This window comes from Myotis nattereri (genome assembly GCF_964212035.1).
Source record: "Myotis nattereri genome assembly, chromosome: 11".
NCBI classification, from domain to species: domain Eukaryota; kingdom Metazoa; phylum Chordata; class Mammalia; order Chiroptera; family Vespertilionidae; genus Myotis; species Myotis nattereri.
Window position 1 is genome coordinate 49331061 of NC_138086.1, and position 14753 is coordinate 49345813.

A 14753-nucleotide genomic window follows, 5' to 3' on the forward strand; every position below is an offset into this window, starting at 1 on the left:
ATTTATCATTTACCTTTAAGTTCTCAATCTCATTCTTTCTTACTCCCATCTCAGGGTAAATTTCCCTCTTTGAATTCTGTTTCTAACTTTTTCATTCTCTTTTTTAGAATATGCTACCATATCTGTTTATATCTCTAATTTAGTTTTATGTGTCCTAGAAGTATATATAAATGGAATCACAATCACTATGTAGATACAATATTCCTGAACGACTTACCTTTATCATTCAATATCATATATCTGGGATTCATCCATATTGCTGCATGTACCTTTAGTTCTTTAATTTTTATTTGGCATTCCATTGTATGGACATACCGCAGTTTATATATGTGTTCTGAGGATGATCATTTGGGGCGTTTTTATGTTTTGTTTTACTATTACAAGCTATGCTGTTTTGGATATTCATAGACAAAAAAAAAAAAAGTGAACCTTCATCTAAGTTTAAGCCCTATGCAAAAATTACTAAAATTGACCATGCACTTAAATGTAAAACATAAATCTATAATAGTTGAAAGGTTTGGAGATCTAGAGAAATTTAGGACTTAGGCACAGTTCCTAAACTTGACACCTAAAACACCAAGAATTGGACTTGATCAAATTTAAAACCTTTTGCTCTGTGAAAGACACTAAGAGGGTGAAAGACAAGTGGTAGAATGGAGCCAGTATTTGTAAACCACGTGTTTGTGAAAGGACTGGTACCTAGAAGACATAAAGAACTCTCAAAACTCAACAGTAAGCAAACAATCCAGTTGGGAAATTGGCAAAAGACGTGAAAAGACTGTTCACTGAAGAGGACATACAGATGGAAATAAACACATGAAAACTTGTTCAGTGTCATTAGCCATTAGGCAAATGTACATTAAAACCACAGTGAGGTATTTCCACACACATATCAGAATAGCTAAAATGAAAAATAGTAAAGCCACCAAATCCTGGCAGGGTCGCTGAGAAATGAGGCCACTCAGCTTTGGTGGGAATGTAAAATGATACAACCACTCCGGAAAATAGTTTGATAGTTTCTTTAAAAACTAAACAGAAAATTACCATATGACACAGTAAGTGTCCCTTTGAGCATTTATCCCAGAGAAACTGTAGATGTATGTTTACATGAAAATTTGTACAGAAGTGTGTATAACAGGTTTATTCATAATAACCCCAAACTAGGCACAACTCACATGTCCAACAGCTGAATGGTTAAACCAACCTGGAACATCCATACCATGGAATAATACTCAGCAATAAAAAGGAACAAATTATGGATACATACAACATCTTGGATGAATCTCCAGAAAACTATGCTTAGTGAAAAAGCCAGTCCCTAAAGGTAACACACAGTATGGTTCCATTTATATAATGCTCTTGAAATACTAAATATCATAGAAATGAAGAAAACATTAGTGGTTGTCAGTAGTTAAGGTGAGAAGGAAGTGAGTGTGGCCCTAAGAAAGCACATGTGAGAGATCCTGGTATTGATGGACATGCTCTGTGTCTTGACTATATCAGTGTCTGCATCCTGGTTGTGATATTATACTTTCGTTTTGCAAGGTGTTGCCTTTGTGGGAAACTGGGTAGAGGGTACATGGGTTCTCTCTGTATTATTTCTTATACCTGCATGCAAATCTACAGTTATCTCAAAATAAAAGTTCAATTAAAAGACAAAATGGTGCTGTTATGAAAATCGTTATGCATTTCTCCTTGTCCACATATGTGATCTTTCCTCTAGATTTTATTTCTAGGAGGAATTGCAGGCTGTGAACATGTTGACTTTAGTAAACTTTAGTAAAGCTTGGCAAATGGTTTTCCCAAGTGCTTTAACTAATCTACTCTTCTACCCAAAAGTATATGAAAATTCTGATTGTAGTACTTAATATTGTTAACACTCTATTGTTAACACTAATATTGTGAAACTTAAATTTTTATCATTATGGTTTTAAATTATATTTCCCTAATTATAATGAACTTGGGCATTTTTATTTATGTTTAGTAGAAGCAAAAAATAATGAAAAAGGAAGTACAAATGCGATAGAGAGGAACGATAACTTCTAAAGTTGATCTATGAAAAGACTAAGGAAGAAAATAGCAAAGGAGTACGCCAACAACATGAGAGGGAAAACAGGAGGACATAACACAAATATCCCAGAGATTATTTTGTGTTATTTTTATCAGTTTATAGTGTTACTTTTTTTTTTTTTTTTACTTTTTTTGAGGATAAATTCTATTTTGGTGAATAGCTATATCCATTTAACTTCTTAGTACTTTAGGGTATGGACAACTTAGTAGACAAACCTGCTGCTGCTATTTCAACAACTCAAGCTTTATAAGCTCTGGCCATAGCCAGTTTGTGGATTTCTATGGTTCCATATTAAGAATAAGTATTATTGTTTAAAACAAGGACAGGGTAACTCTGTATTGTTTTGTCTCAATTTCATAACTTTCTGTTGACATATATGTGACATCTTAAATATTTATCCTTTTTGTAAGAAAATTGTTGTTTCATTGTTATGAATTCTATTAATTTTGACTTTTGACTTGTACACTTGATTATTATCATTCTGTATTTATTTAATTTCTGGATGATTTCATAGCTCTCTATTCACCATGTAGCTTATACAGTTTTACCTAGAATTAGTGGTAAAAGCATGTTGTATAGTATATAAAGGACAAAAGGTAGTAGGTAAAAAAATGTAAAATTGATCTAAAATCTTTCATATGAGGGCAGAATAACACAGGACTTTGTAGTATTTCAGTTAAATTGCAAGCATTATCATTTACTAGTTTTTCTGGATGTTAGTAATTAGTAAAAAAAAAAAAAAAGGAGAATCATGTTTAAATTAAATTTGAGAAATGCTTGGCTTAAAATGGTTGAAGATATTTCCCAAGAACTTTTTAGTCTTCAGTTTCTATGTCTTGAAAATATCTAATTTTGGTTTATAATATTCAGCAAGCCCCAAACTGCCTTAAAACTCCCTTTTCTTTTTCATCGAGGATCTTATAAAACTGAATATTCTATTGAACCCACATTTATTAAAATGCTACTGAGAATAACTTTCAGAAACTTATCATTAATTGTTTAAAATTTTAAAAATTCTGGAATTACACATTTGAGATCTTTAATTAAAAAGTTTTATATCATTAAAATTGATTAACTTGTATTAATTAATAATGATGCCTAATATTTGCCCAGAGCTTTCGGAACACAATGACATATCTGATTTCATTTTTCTTGGAAGCAGCCCTGTGTTGTTGTGGGTTGGCTGCTTGTGTCCTTCTGGAATCATTCAAGCCTCAAGTTAAACATGTCTGTTCTGTAAATGCTGCTGGAAATTCCATTCAGGAATTCTTAAATTTGTTGCTGAAATTCTTTCCATCTTATTGATTCACTGAAGTAATACGTTAGATGAAGCATTTTTTTCTTCAGTTAAATAAAGAACAATAATCCAATTAATTAAAAATTTGCCTGTTTATGTTAGCATTTTCAGGTTCTCCTGTGCTGCTTATAGCTTTGTGGATGGTCGACATTAGCTGTTTTAGTTTGACTAGTAGAGTTCTGATGTTCAGACTTCATTATTAATGAAAATACAATATTATCTGTGTCAAGATGGAAAAATGTATTCACTGTATATTTTATTTGAAAAATGAGTTTTAAATTTATAATTAAAAATTATGATTGACATTTATTGTTTAAATATACACTAATCAGGTTTCTTTGGAAACCTTTATTAAAAATACGAAATAAGAATTGGAAGTATAGATTTGGTCTTTAACAAAAATTTGGAGAGTAAATATGTATTTTTTCTTAATATTCTTCAAATACCTTTGCTTCCTTTTAGTGCCTCCATTATTATATCCATTATTTTGGAAAAGAGGGATCCCATTTATTCTCAAAGAAAAGTGTGCCAGGGAAGTGTGAACTGACCTCCACTTAGTGGCTTTGCAGATTGACTGATACTCTCCAACTTTCAATGAAGCCCTGAGAGTTGGCTGCAGGTGGCTGTCTCTGGTACTCAGGTGTGCTTCTGCTCTTCCGGGAGTGAGTGCTGTGCTCTCCAAGTTTCACACTCTCTGCTCCCGAATGTGTATACTTGTTACTATAATTGCACAACGTAACGTTCAAGTATATGAGAATAAAAAAGGAGTAACCATTTCCACCAAAAAGAAAGAATCTGGGAATCTGTATCAGACTGATTTGCAAATGTCTTTTAAGTTCTCATCTGCTTAACAACATTTGGAGATTGTGTACCATTAGTTATATTTTGAGCTTATGTAAGAAAGGCTTAGAAACCTAATCGGATGGCTCTATTGTACATAAAGGCCTCAGCCCAAAATGTTGTTTTGTGATGAGCTGGGGACAAGGTAGTTAAAGTGACAGATCTTACCATATATTATTTTTAGCTCTTTCTTATGCTGTCTTTTTATTGATAATGACAGTTTTATTGCAGTCAGTTGTATCAGATAGTTGAAACAGATATCCAAAATGATGACATTGGAGAGCAGAGCATGAGGCAATATAAAAAAAAGTAAAAAAATAAAAGATTTAAAAGAAAAGATGGAATTACAGTTGCCTTCGGCAGTAGTGCAACTAGAACTAAAAAATTACAACTTTTTGTTATAGGCAAATCCTAGAACTTTAGAAAAATATACATTATACATTTTTTTAGTTTTTTAACAGATGGACTCTCAATTATTTACAGCCTTTCCCTCCATAAGTATGTATCTTCAAGATAGGAACACTTGAAAATAAGCTTACCTGAAATGATTGCTCCTTGTTCTGAGGACCTTAGAGAAAGTGACCTGAAGGCCATAGTTTGTATTGAATGAATGCCCTTGCTCTAACCTTTGAATCGGAACATTTTTCAGTGGTTAGAGGAGATATAAAAAAACATGCAAGAGTTTTGAGTTATAATTTGGGGAAAAAGTATAAGAACTGGCAGTCATATAAAACAGATAACATAAAAACATTTAAAAATATTATAGTGATAGCACAGAGCACGATTTCCACTTAAGCATTTTAGTAAACTTTGGTGAAAGCTATGACTTACAAGGAGATACTGATGTTGTTGTTGTTATTGTGTGGGTGTTTCAATGATCTCAAAGCGAAGACTTTTGTCAACTAGTAAGAGCAATGTATGGTAAACTAAGAGTCACAGTTTTGATTTATTTAATGAAATTATGGATGATACAGAAACCATACAGGTTGTAACAGGAAAGGATGGATGTAAATATGAAGAGAAGGAGCAGATAACAGCAATCCAGAGCCCAAAATTACTCATGTCATAGTTACAGATGCCCTAGAAATAGTTTTATGTTGTATTGAGTAATAGCTGGAATCTGTATTCAGTAATATAATACAGGAAGGAACAATGCTGGGGAAAATAGTATTTCTTCTGAATAAGTTCAATTTATTCACTTTATTTAGTGGATATCATTTATTAGTTTTGAATGAATATATAATGTTTAGGGAATTCATTTTTTAAATGATTTCCTGTTAAACTGGATTTTTATTAATTGAAAACATGGTTCTAATCACATTGGATAAGATAGACTCTATTATATTTAGTTCTTCCATTTTTTTCACTTAGGGCATCAAAAATATGGATTGTTTGTAAAACAATTTGTATTTTGAACACATAAAATTAATGTTAAATAAAAAGAAACTAAATTGTGATTCTGTGGTTTGGGAACTGTGGTTTGGATGAGAGTGTGAGATTGAAATTTTGACCTAAAGATTTTATTTAAATATCACCACTGCTATGTATGCTTAAGGTTATAGCTATCCATAATAATAGTCAAATTAACATTTCTGTCATATAAAAGCCTTTTTGAGAGTTGCCTATTAATTGAACTTGATGTTTAGCAGTTATTTTAGAATATTAAGCAGAATAACTGAATGTTCTATAGATTCTATTAATCATAGTGATGTAGCTTTTAGATGTTAGGAAAATCCAGTTTTTAGATTCATTATTTGAGAAGAGTTAATAAAGTAAAACTGGCATCATTCATTTGAGAAGGAAAAATATTGCAGAATTGAGTGATTTTTCTAAATAATGTGTTGACTATAATTTGAATGTGTTATTTTTATCCCTGAAGGCATTTTGAAATGTATTGATGTGAATTTCTTATAATATGCTATATTTTAATTATAGAACTATTGTAATATTTTTAATGTTTTCTGTCATACATGATGCTATATGTTGGTGAGGACATGGGTTTGGTTGTCTGTTGTGGTTTATCAGTATATTCCTAGCACTTGTGTGAAATGAATGACTGATTAAGAAACAGGAGAGTAGAAATGTATAATCAAAATTTTAAAATTTATACCTTCAAAATCATACTTTAAAGTTATTCTGAAGAAAAAGAAAAGCTTGAAATAGAGGGTTAAAAAAAATCAAGGCTATTTGGAAATCCGTGCTTTACTATTTATTATTGTCTACATCCAAAAATATTTCCTTGGAACTTTTTTTCTGATTAGCTTCTGAGGCTCTGATGATGCTAGGATTTTATTTATTTTATTTTAAAAGTGCCTCTGATCTACCTCATCTATTTGTATGGGTATCATTTATGACAAGGCATTTGTCAAATATGGACAATAACAAGCAGTAAAAAGACTGCCTGAGATAAGCAGAAACCTGTTTTTCTTTCCTTTTGACTCTTAGAAGCAGTCAGCATAAGCTTTATTTTAATTTATAGATTAATTTTATAGAAACCTCTAAATTACGGCCCATTATGGTAAGGTGAAGCGGGGGATTTTTTTTTTTTTAAGTTTCAAGTGAAGTTTAGAAACCAGTGATTATGATCAATTTCCTTAGAATTTCCTAGTATGTTTAATGCAAAGCAGAGAGAAAATGGAAGTTTTTTTAAATATTAAAAAAATCTTTGAAGATTTTTATTTCATTTATAAAAGTGTTTTTAAGAACTTCTTTTCCTGGCTTTTTGTTAAGTTTCAGTGATGACTTAGCTAAAAAGACCTTTAGGGTGGACTCAGAAGATCTGAAAGATACAGTGATGAAATGTGATTAACAAGCTGTAGTGGAGGGTCACAAATGGGTGATTTTGAAGTCTCCTCCATTTGAAACCAATTTTCAGAGCCTTGAATTCTAGCTAGTACATAGCACGCTACAAATGGAAAGCCTACACTGGAGCAGTGTAATTAGGGTAAGCCATTGCATCTGCACTTGTATCGCAGCAACTGAATTTGAAACCAGCTGCAAAATGGTGACTAATCTTCCTGGCAAGCCCGCATGAGAGTGTAGCACAATAAGCCAGCTTCAGCCTCGTGGGCACATGCTCCTCCAGCTCCCTCTGAGCAGGTGATGGTGAGGATGCAATCTGATTATACTTTTGAATGTATTCTAACCACATTCAATAGTTGAGTCTCTCAAGGGATTTCACAAAAGACTTCAAACCGACTATATATTTTTTTTAGATTCTTTCAACTATAGAAGGGCCATGGCAACTAATATGTTTTTTTCCCCACCTTATTATAGTACTTTGTAGTACCTTATTATCTTAAATTTGGGAGGTTTTTAGTAAGTTTTTATATGTGAAGTGAAGATGAGAAAAATAATGTGGAAAGGAGGAAGTACTTGAACTTGGAGCTCTAGTTCAGAATTGTTCATGGTTGCTTATACTGATGCATTAACATGATTGAACTGCCCAGCCAGTTTAATTCTGCACAAACAGGACATGGTGAATCGTTAGGCTAGGAAGTGGTACCTAACCTTTCTGTATGTAGAGATAGACCTCCATAGCTATATAACCTGTCCTGATGAGGTGGTATTTAGCAGTCTTGAACATTAGAAGTGTTTAATAAATAGTTAGTTTGACTTGGACTTGAACCTTTATTTTTCATCTTTAAAGGGAATAATAGTTCCTTCTTCTAGTATAGCACGGAGGGATATGGTGAGGATGAATAAAGCCATCTGTTTAAGAATGCATGTCATATTTGGGAAAAAAATGTGGCAGGACATAAAATATAGTCACAAGTATAATGTCAAATGAGTAGTTCATAAATGGAATGTTTATAAATTATTTGTTAATCTTAAATTTAAATATTAAAAAATATATAGCTTGCAAAAAAGGACATGAAGACCACAACACCAACGAATAGAATTTGCAAATTATATACCCCTGAGAATAAAGGTGGGGGGAGGAAGGGTGGAAAAAACTCTTACTTGCCGATACTCAAACTTAGCGTACATTTGACTCGTTTTGGATGCTTGTCAGAAGAGCATATGCCTGGGCTTCATCCCCTTCAATTCTGGGTTTGTAGGCTTGGAGTGGGTCCCAGGCACCTGTGATTTTAATCATCCCCCTCCGGAGCCCTCTCCCTTAATGATTTTGATACACACCAAAATTTGAGAAACTCTAACCCGGACATCTATAGTATTATAACATGGGCTACTAGGTATAAGTATACTACTGTGGTATAGATGGTGTCCCCAAAAATGTATACACACACTTTGACTAATTATAAAGGCAGTGTTTATTAAAATGCATTTCGTTTTCAAAATTGAGCTATCAGCTATTACAGTGTGTATACATTTTTTGGGACACCTTATAGACTACTAAGCTTCCTAATTTACACACAAAAGAAACATTTTCAATGCCATTAGGAGAAATAAACTTCTCACATAGTAATTATAAAAAGGCTTTTTTAAAAACAACAACAAATAGTTGCTGTGTTCAGTTGTGATTTTGTAGAAGCCAATATATTTTTTCATATGTTTTTAAATCTTTTAATATAAATAAAGGGCATTTTACTGAAAAACTAAAAGCCTTCAGTGAAGTGAACTGAGTGCAGACATGCTGCCGTCCAGTAGTCTGAATTTGTAGAAAAGTAGTATTTAGACTACCTACAACAGTGGTTCTCAACCGTGGCTGCACATTAGAATCACTTGGGAATCTTTTTAAAATCCTGATTTCTGGGGCCCCACCCCATAACAGAGAAACAGAATTTCCGGAGGATGAGGCCCAGAAATTAGGATTTTAAAAAGGTTCCCAGGTGATTCTAATGTGCAGCCAAGGTTGAGAACTAGTACTGACCTAGACGAATGCGTGGTTAGCATGTATTGGGGATTGACTTGTGTCTTCCAAAAAGATATGTTTAAAAACTAACCTCCAGTACCTATGAATGTAACCTTATTTGAAAATAGTCTTTGCAGATGTAAACAAGTTAAGATGAGGTTGTGGAGCCCTCGCCGGTTTGGCAAAGTGGAGAGAGCATCGGTCTGCAGACTTAAGGGTCCCAGGTTCGATTCTGGTCAAGGGCACATGCCCAGATTGTGGGCTTGATGCCCATAAGGGGGCGTGCAGGAGGCAGCCAATCAATGATTCTTTCTCATCATTGATGTTTCTATCTCTCTCTCCCTCTTCCTTCCCCTCTGAAATAAGTAAAAATATATTTTTTTAAAAAAGATGAGGCTGCGGAGTTAGGCAGCCCCAGATCATGTTAGACTTTGTGGGTCCTGATAATGTCGTTGTCTTAAGAGAAGTGGAAGCCGTTGATGAACATTGAGCTGTGGGTGAAAGTGGCAAGAACAAATACAGGTTTGAAAATATGCTCTTCCATTTTCTTCCTTTAACTGACAAGATTATGCCTCTCAGATGGATGCTGCTCATTCTGTGTTCGGGGTTGTCATTCTCCTGCTGCCACCCTGCCACTTCAGTCCCTTTCCTTTCCACCTCATTAATAAGGACACCATCTCCTGAGCTTCATACCACCTGCCATCTTCTACTCACTTGAGATCGAGTCCCAGAATTCAAAGGTCCCTTTGACTTGGCCTTTTCCCGTTCCCAGCTCCTATAGTCAGACTGGGCAACTCTAATATCCATGATGATGCCCTAACCCCAATCCCTTATTCTCCAAAGCTTTCCTTGCCAATGACTTTTTACCTTTTCTATTTAGCAGTTGTCTGGTATGGCCTTGCTCTATAACCACTCTGAATCATGCTTCCTCTGAAATCTTAAATCTTCAAGCCAGAAATCCTATTCTCAGATCAGGTGGTCTCTCTTTCATGCCACTGTTCCTGCTTGTTCATCTGACTCATTGACAGCTTTCATGTGCTCAGTCTCTCACCACATCCTGACTTCTTTTCTTATCCAGTCTGGAGCCTGTGGCCAATCACTGCAGTACTGTGAGATCAGGTCTCAATTATTTTGGTCCCTGCCAGTTTTCAACTCCAGATAAATCCAACCTTTCCCTTTTGTGCCCTTGCCCCCATGCTATCCATACTAAGTGTTCCTGGAGAAAATTATAATTATGTTTATGGGCACTATAATGTATTGTTGCTTTCTTGTTATCTGAGCTGTCAACTCTCTTCTTTTTTCCTTTTTCGTCAGCTTTGTCTTAACAGAGTGGATATCAACTTTGCACACTGGAATCACCTGGGGGTGTTCTAAAAAATACCAATGCCTTGGCTCTACCGCTAGGGATACTGATGTGAATGACCTTTAGAATCTCCCCAGGTGATCCTAATGTACAGCCAAGGTTGAGAACCACTGTGCTAATATGCCCACAGAGGCTGATGGACATGTTCCCTTCCCCTTGAGCTTTCTGCCAGTCCTCACTTTAAGCAGGTGACTTTCCTCGGCAAACTGTTCTTCCTTTTCCTACCTGTACTTACTTTTAATTGTATCCCTACTTGCCTAGTTCATTCTTTTTTTAGAGTAAAAATAAATTGCTTACATCCTAATATTTGACTCCTTCAAAGGTACACTGGATGTTATTCTTTTTCTCCTCCACTCCTGATCTAGCCAGGTGATCTGAGTGGTTAGATTTAAAAAGTAGGTATGTACTGTACTCATAAGCATGCATTTTTCTCTTAAAAACAAAATGCGAGAAAATAAAACAATCAAACCCAAGTTTATTAATAGTAAGTAGAATATTGAAAGATGGTTTTTTCAAAGCAAATAATATTTGATGAAATATAATGAGCAGTGATATTGGAAAGATGGTTGGGACTGGAGAGGGGCAGCAATATGAGGGGGGCATATTATACTAACTTTTTTGAACTTTGATTTTCAAATACTTTGAAAGTGTTTTTCTTTTGAGTGGAAGAAAACGATCGCATATATGTTTTAAGGATAGAACTGTGGTAGCAGTACATACAGAGCATGGTCTGAAGAGGAAACAGGGTTGAGACATGCAGACATTTGGGAGCCATCTGCAATGGTCGAGGCAAGAAATGATGACGTCCTGGACTGGATGTGTAGCAGTGAAGACAAAAGGGGAAAACAGCTTCTAGAGGTAATTTTAGGGGTAGAATCAAGAGGATTGGGTCATTTTACATTTCAGAGCATTAATTATGCCAAGGCTCATAGGTATATATTGTGCTCATAGTAATTAACCCAAAAGATTCTTTGCTAAGTTGCCTACTTATTTATAAGCTACCTGTCTTAGTCCGTTTGAGTGCAGTAACAAAATTACCATAAACCAGGTGGCATATAAGCAACAGAAATCTATTTCTCACAGTTCTGGAAGCTAGGAAGTCCATGATCAAGGTGCTGTGGGATCAGTGTCTGGAGAGAGCCCACTTCCTGGTTCCCACAGGCCATCGTCCAGCTGTGTCCTCACATGGAGAAAGGGGTGAGGGATCTCTGATAAAGACACTAATTCCGTACATGAAAGCTCCATCATTATGACCCAATCACCTCCCAAAGGTTCCACCCAAGTACCATCACCTTGGGGGTTAGGGTTTTAACCTATGAATTTTGGGGAGACACAAACATTTAGGTTATAGCACTGCTTCAATAAAAGAGACTTTTTACTGGAAAAAAAAAAACTTTAAGAATATAAATCTCTTCTCTGGAATGTAATGTTTGACCAAATTTGAAATATGCTAATTTGATTGCTGTTGAAGAATTTTTTATGGTCTATTATAGTAAAATGTATGAAAGAAACCTTTAGTCTAAAAATACCGTAATCAGGAGAAGTGTAGTGGAAGGGTTTGAACTGTGGATACAAACTGGATTTGAAACTTGGCTTGTATCCTAACTGACCTGGTGACCTGGGCATGTTGCTAAGCTTCCTTTTCCTTATCTGTAAAGTGGGGGAAGTAAGAGGATCCACCTCATAGGGTTGAGAGGAATATCTGAGATAAATATTAGCTATTATTATTTTGGGTTACTTAGCCAATTTTAGATAAATATTCTTACAACTTCTGCTTGGCTTACTTGCTCTCGCCATTGAGACTCACTAAAATATCATTTGGTAAGAAAAAGCAATGAGTAATTCATGTCCCTTTAAAAAAATATTTATTGGCTGAGCATTTGTGAATTGATATGTCTGACTCTTGGTAAACATAAAAAAGTTGATTCTCTCATGAAGTTCCAGCTGAGCATTCCCCCCCCCCCCGCCCTGAAATTTGGGTATTGATCTTAACTGCTTTAGTTAATAAATTCTGCAGAGAGAAGAAAAGTAAGCAGAACAGTAAAGTGAAGAGGGAAAAAATTACTATTTTTTTTCAGATCTATTTTCCAGACTTTCTATTTCTAGTACTTCCAGATATACAACTGAGTAGTGGCTTCATTTTGTTGAGAACCGATGTCCTAGTTATCTTTTGCTGTGAAACGAACCACACAAACTTAGTGGCATAAACCAATAATAATGCTATTATCTCTCATATTCCTGTGAGTTAACTGGGCTTAGCTGGGCAGTTCTTGGTTGAGCTGTTTCATGTGGTTGTAATCAGGTGTTAGCTGGAGTTGCTGTCATTACAAAGCTCGGCTGAGCTTGATGTCCAGAGTAGTTGACTCACATGGCTGCCGGTTGATGCTGGCTCAGGCTAAGCTGTGAGAAAGAATACCTCTTCCTAGCACTGCTCATAAAGTGGTGGGTGGGTGCTGGGAGTCAGCAATCAGAGACGCAGGAAGTAGAACCTGCCAGGTCATTTAAGAGCTACACCCAGAACCCGTACAAGCATCATTCTCACCATGTTCCATTGATCCAAATAGCATCAGAGTGTTGCCAGATTCAAGAGTGGAGAGAAGAAAACAACAGCTCTGAAGGGGGAAATGTGATGGGAGACCCTGTGACCAGCATTAGGAAATAAAATGTGTCACAATCAGTGAGAAGAGGAAAGGTAGAGAAGAAATTACAGAGGCTATCAATATTCTTATCACATTAAAAAATTAATACTTTTTTATTTTGGAATAATTTCAGATTTACAGAAAAATTGTAAAAAGAGCACAGTGTGTTTTTTATATCTTTCAATCACATCTTACACCGCATGGTAGATTTGTTAGTGCTAAGAAATTGTCAGTTTTTCCACTAATATCCTTTTTTTTTTTGTCCCAGGATTGAATCCAGGATACTACATTGTCTCTAGTCACCTTCTATTTTAGCATGTTAACTGATCTCTCTCATACTGAGTTTTCTCCTTTCAAAATCTGTTAGGAAATGCTTTACTTACAAATATGCATCTTTATAAATAATAATGTTTTTTAAAAACGGACTGTCAATTGGAGAATTAGTGACTTCTAAAATATAGAAGCCTTTATAGGATGTTGTAAGATGTTTTCTTTTATTATTTATTTTATTTTATTTTATTTTATTTTATTTTATTTTATTTTATTTATTGTCTAAAGTTTTACATATGTCTCCTTTTCCCTCCGCTTGATCCTACCCCCCACTCCCACCCCCAGCCATTCCCATCCCAGGCAAGCCCCCACTGCCCTGTAAGCCCTGTAAGATGTTTTCAAATGAGTTGCTAATAGTCTCCTAACATGGGAAAAATAATAAAATTTGTAATAGAAGTATATAACAGCATAGCCATTTTGTGTGCTTTTAAAATTTCCATGTTAGCTCTAAACCTTAATCTTTGTTGTATTTGTGACTGAAAAAAATTAAAACAACTTAAATCAGTGTGAATAAGACTTTGACACTGCCGTTTAAATTTATAGACTTCAACATAATCACCATTTTTTGGTGATCCAACTTTCAGTCTGATTTTCCACCTCATTGAAAACATTCTCCAGCTGCTGCCGAGTGATTTCATAAGTTGCATTCATGATCCTGGCTCGCAGTTCCTTTAAAGAATGTCGTCTGGATGAATACACAGCAGTTTTAACAGCGTCCCATAAAATATAGTTCAGTGGGATAGGTCAAGTTTAAAGTTGCACAAGGATTTCATAAACACCCTGGGTAGATGGGCACTAAAACGTTGAATGTGTTATATGGAAAAACCTCATAAAGGATGGCAGTGTTCCAAGCGTGGATTAAGTTGGTCATCTATGAAACAATTGCTACTACTGATGGTTCTTAATAGTACCACCTGCTAGTTCTTTCATATTAAATTGTGTGAAATAACACATTCTGTAAACTGATGAACTATTTGTTTATTTAATAAATCCATCAATGAAAGAAGCTTCTGTCATAAGAAATGGAGTTGTTTATTAGACCCGAAAGGTCTTAAGCCAGAAATGTCAGGCATTTTTGTGGACAAAGAGTGTTATAATCTGGCATTGTTGTTTTGTTTTTTTAAACAGCAGCAAGTTACACACCATACCCAGTTGGCGTATTTGTCTTTTATCTGGCAGGAAGCTCAGAATCTCTGGGTATCAGCCAATGCCATGCTAACCCTCAGAATGACATCAGTGGTTGGTGTATAGTTCTGAGGGTACCACTAGGCTGTAAGTGTGCACTGAAGACCGACACTTTGGTGTTTCATGGATGCATTCCTTTGCCAATTTTATTTATTGGTTTAGTGGGAATATCTTTCATCCAGCCATGACAGTTGCCATCATAGAAAAAAAAG

General features: G+C 35.1%; 1 protein-coding gene across 4 annotated transcripts in view; it reads left to right on the top strand.

Annotated features, from left to right (window-relative positions):
- UMAD1 (UBAP1-MVB12-associated (UMA) domain containing 1) overlaps nt 1–14753 on the top strand; it is a 183506-nt gene that overhangs the window by 50478 nt on the left and 118275 nt on the right. The window lies entirely within an intron of this gene.